Source organism: Rhineura floridana, chromosome 14, assembly GCF_030035675.1.
Source record: "Rhineura floridana isolate rRhiFlo1 chromosome 14, rRhiFlo1.hap2, whole genome shotgun sequence".
Taxonomy (NCBI): Eukaryota; Metazoa; Chordata; class Lepidosauria; order Squamata; family Rhineuridae; genus Rhineura; species Rhineura floridana.
Window position 1 is genome coordinate 34,323,482 of NC_084493.1, and position 4,856 is coordinate 34,328,337.

The 4,856-nt window shown below is 43.4% G+C and overlaps 1 pseudogene; it reads left to right on the forward strand.

The window, feature by feature from the left end:
* The first annotated feature begins 3,957 nt into the window (after window positions 1-3,957).
* On the forward strand, window positions 3,958-4,076 carry LOC133370080 (5S ribosomal RNA; annotated as a pseudogene).
* The last annotated feature ends 780 nt before the right edge of the window (window positions 4,077-4,856 follow it).

A 4,856-nucleotide genomic window follows, 5' to 3' on the forward strand; every position in this document is an offset into this window, starting at 1 on the left:
TCCAGTTAACTTAGCAACATTTTAAATGGACCAAATCAGTTGGGGGGGGGTGTCCAACATTTTTTCTCCTGTTTTTTTCTTTCTTGATGGGTTCCTCAAATCTAAACAGGCTACACCCACCCACCACACCTTTCATCATAAGAACCTAAGAAGAGCCCTATTGCTGGATCAGGCCAGTGGCCCATCTAGTCCAGCATCCTCCCAGTGGCCAACCAGATGCCAAGTAAATAAAATCTTCCAGTTATCCCACAGGTGGAAAACCATTTTCATCCTGAGGGTGAAGTTCCCTTATGGAGAACCTTCCAAGGGTGATAGGGAAGGCAACGTGCACAACTTTTACTTTTGTGCATTAGGCTACATTCAGCTAGGCAAAGGCCAGTAGTTTCTATGTCCACACATCTCTCCCTTCTAGGGTTGCCAGGCTCAGGGCCTGAGACTGATCCTGTATCTTTAGGAGAAGAGAAAGTCAGCCAAGTGCAGGTGTTCTTGCAACACTGTAATGGGAAAAACCACAAGGTGGAATTCTCCCTCCCCCCTGCACAACTTTTAAAGATACAGAAGACCTGTTGGAGTGCTAGACCTGGCAACCAAGAGGTCTTCTGTATCTTTAAAAGTTGTGCAGGGGGGAGGGAGAATTCCACCTTGTGGTTTTTCCCATTATAGTGTTGCAAGAACACCTGCATTGGGCTGAATTTTCTCTTCTCTTAGAGATACAGAATCAGTCTCAGGCCCTGAGCCTATCAACCCTACTTCCTTCAGGCAAGCAAGAGGCTTCATTACAAGTCAAAGCCACATTCCAGCCAGGCAAACACACTCAACGAGAGCACAGGGGGAGAACTGAGATATGGAGCCTGGGGAGAGCACATGGCCTACAGAGAGTCCTGAGGGCAAGATAGAGAGGCCTGGAGGGCCACATTTGGCCCCCTAGCCTACAACACTTCATGCCTGGGTCACACAAATCATGAATAATCATGGGGTGACAAGGAGCTCACAGACCACTTTCCAAGTTCATCAGTCAGTGGCCTGGTTATATTGTCCTCCATGGTCCAATGACCAAAAACTCATGTTGACTGATGCTGCTGATTTTTTCTTCTTGGCTGCATAAACACAAGAGAAAGCATAGAAGAAACTCTGAAGTCATGAATGTCAGTAGTCTGAAAGGTGGCGGGCCTAGAGAAGGGGACGCATCTCTGGGTTTTTTTTAACAAGCTTGCTATAACCACTACAGCTGTTCTTTAAAGTTTGGCCTATGATAGAAGAACCGGTTGAACAATGTTTTATCTGCTAGATTATATCAGTGTGATTAGCATGATAAGGCCTTCTTGGTGGTGGTTCCCCATCTGGAATCCCCTCCCCAGGGAGGTGTGGCTATCTCTCTCTCTCTCATTACAAACTTTCAGGAAGAATTTTTAAACATTCCTGTTCACCGAGGCATTTGATGGCTGAAAGATACTGTTCCTGGCAACCCTTGAATTATTAACTGTGAAGGTATGTGACTGTTTTATATGTTTTTAGATGTTCTTGATACTTTCAAGTACTTTTGGATGTTTTAATTGTTTTTAAATGTTTAAATTGTTTTTCACTGTTTTAAATATATTTAGACCTCTTGATTGTCAGGCCCAGCCTCCAAGAGGTTCTCTGTCTCTTTAAAAGTTGTGCAGGGGGAAGGGAGAATCCCACCTTGTGGTTTTTCCCATTACAGAGTTGCAAGAACACCTGCACTTGGCTGACTTTCTCTTCTTCTAAAGATACAGGATCAGTCTCAGGCCCTCAACCTGGCAACCCTAATCCCTGAGGAAGGTGATCTATATTCCTGCACAAATGCTCTTTGCTGAAATAGGAAGTCAACTGCGCAGCCTGGGATGGTCTCACTGCGGTCTCTCAGTCATGTAGGCAGCTGCAAGGGGCGGGGCAAAAGCCGAAAGACTCTGTAGGCATGGACAATGGCAATCAGCTTTGGTATGGCACCGAGCCCACTAATTCCTTGCAGGAGTGGGAGTTTCAGTGTGCACAAAATTCCTCATCTGCAGAGATTGCCCCATTTGATTCAATAAACTGAATAGCTTTATAGGTCCAGTGGGGTATATGCATTGTAATGTGTGTGTGTGTGTGCTCATATTTTATTAAAATGGATCCAAAACAGTTTGCAACAGCTGCGACATAAAAAAATCCAGTAAAATAATTTTAAAAACAACAACCAGCAATTGAAAAACACAGTCTAAACAAATATAGAAACACAGAGAGGTAAGAAAATCAGCCTCTACCAATCACTCATTAATAGCTTTAGAGAATAGAGTTGGTTCCAGCTGAACCTGCCTGGGAAGGACATTCCATAACAATTGTCACCTCAAAGGACCTCTGAAGCAGATCTTAGCTTTTGGGAAGCCTCATTGGGAGAGAAGGTGGTCCTTTGAGTCCTTTGGGTTAGAGTTTTAAAATTGATGGTGTTATCTCTGCCACTGAGATGAATGGTGAAGCCTCCTTGCATAGGACTCCTTGGCATATCCAACGGAGCACATACGGAGGGAGGTCTGCCGATCTGACAGATTCATAACACAAAGACGTGGCCCCAAGAAAGCACCATCACCTTCAAAACCCACTTGATGGAACCAAATCATAACCTGGACATGATACAACACAACGTCATTGTCCTATTTTTGTCTGCCTCTCCTGCAGTACCTGTTGCCAAGTCCGTCCACCAGCTTGAGTCAGTTCATTGTGACAATCCTTTGCTCTCCCTCACTCAGAACATTTGCCGGCTTACCTTCTGTGATCCACATGCTGAGCCCTTCAGCGACGTGCGTTTGAAGGAGCCGCTCATCCTCTGGAGGGAGCCGCTGAACTTTCCCTCTTGCCCCTTTTTGGTACTCAGGCCCCCCATATGCAACCTAGCCCTCAGACACCAAGGCAAGACCAAACTTCATTCATGCATGTTCCAAGCTATGGTCCACAGAAGCCCAGGGCCAGCCCAAACACACTAGAAAGAATATGGAAAGGTGTATTGACACAGTCAAAGCTCCAGGATGTGCCTGTCTCAGTCTGAAGTGCTCCCTTGTTAGAAAATAGAGTGACCCAGGTTAGACAAGCAGGGAAACAGACAAATGGACTGGCACAAACGGCTATTTTCCCCCTCCCCCCTCCCCCTCCCTCCCCAGCTTCGCTATAATCAGGCTTAATGCACACAGTTCCTGCAAGTGATGGTTTCTAATGGATGGAGATTTAATAAATGGTGATTGAAGGTAAATCTGCTTTAGAAACCAGCAGACCCAAAAAGGCTTTTATTCACATAAAGCATGGAATGGATGGATGGAAATCAATCTGGCCTGCCAAGTAGCAAGGCACAGGAAAAGAGCAGATGGCCTGCAAAAGACTAGAAGCTTGGTGGGGGAGGCTAGCGATGGGAGGCAATGAGGAAAGGCTCCAAAACAGGAATTTGAAGACAGTTAAGAGTATGGGTGTGCAACAAGTTGCTCTCTGAGTCATTGTGTCTGGAACGGCTTGCATGCTCAAGGTTTTGTTTTGTTTTTTACATCTGAAAGTAACAATTTCAGTATATGGCTCTAATAAAGAAGCAGGACATCATCAACATTATTATTACTATTATTATTATTGTTATTGTTATCATCCACCCTTCTTTCCAAAGGGAGCCCAGAATGGCCAACATATCAATCTACTTGTACCCTGACCTATCTCATGTGATCAGGGTGGATAAGAGCAATTTTACTGATAATTGAATTAACTCTTCACCTCTTCCATCAATGGGCTATGGGAAAATCTCCTCACGTCCTCTGTTGTTCACCATAGCACTGTCTCTGCTATTCATTCTCCCTCTCCCGTTCTCCTTCCCTCCTAGCCTGGTTTTGGATTTTTTAAGATGAATTGCATGTGTTTTTGGATGAATGTACAATATTGTAATGCATTTATGTTTATCTTTTTAAATATGTTATAAGTTGCTTGGACTATGGCCATACTACCCTGAACATGCCCGATCTCATCTGATCTCAGAAGCTAAGCAGAATCAGGCCTCATTAGTACTTGGATGAGAGACCGCCTGGGAATACTGGGTGCCGTAGGCTTAGAGGAAGGCATTGATAAACCACCTCTGAATACCTCTTACCATGAAAACCCTGTGAATATATCCGAAAAAGATTCATAGGGTCACCATAAGTCATAATCAACTTGAAGGCATATAACAAAAACAAAGTTGCTTGGAGACCTCTATGAAACAAGTGATTAATAAATCTAATGATGATGATAATAAATAGCCACCACCATCCTCACAACTGGCCATGAGGCTACTCTTTTACTCACAACTAGGGTTGGAAAGATCTGCCCATTTCGGTCCTCTCAGTTTCTCATTTTTCCAATCTTAAATTCAGTTCTCCACATTCTTGCAGCAATTTGAGCAATTCTTGCAGTTTTTTGTTTTTGTTTTTAAAAAATCCACATGAAAATTCATCAGCATTTTAGTGTGAATTTCTCCTAATAAACACATTTTTGAGTGCAGTTTAGTCACATTTTCACAAGCATTTTCCCCTAATATGTTCCCCTTTTGTATGTTATTTTCATGAATATATTTATTTTCATGCACGCTTTCTCTTAATATATGCATTTTTGTAAACATAAATTGGACCTAGAATTGCATCATGAAATTTGGATAAGTGCGGATTCCAGAGGATTGCTGTGTGCATCTCATGCATTGTTTCAGAAAGTGCAGATTTGGTAGATGCCCCTTTAAATGTGAACTTAATTTAATTTCTCCCCTTCCCCGCTGTCCACCACTTCTCTCCTGTCTAAACTATTTTTACATCCATGCATCCTCTTCTCTCTCCCCCCCAAACGAAGGTTTAGGAGGT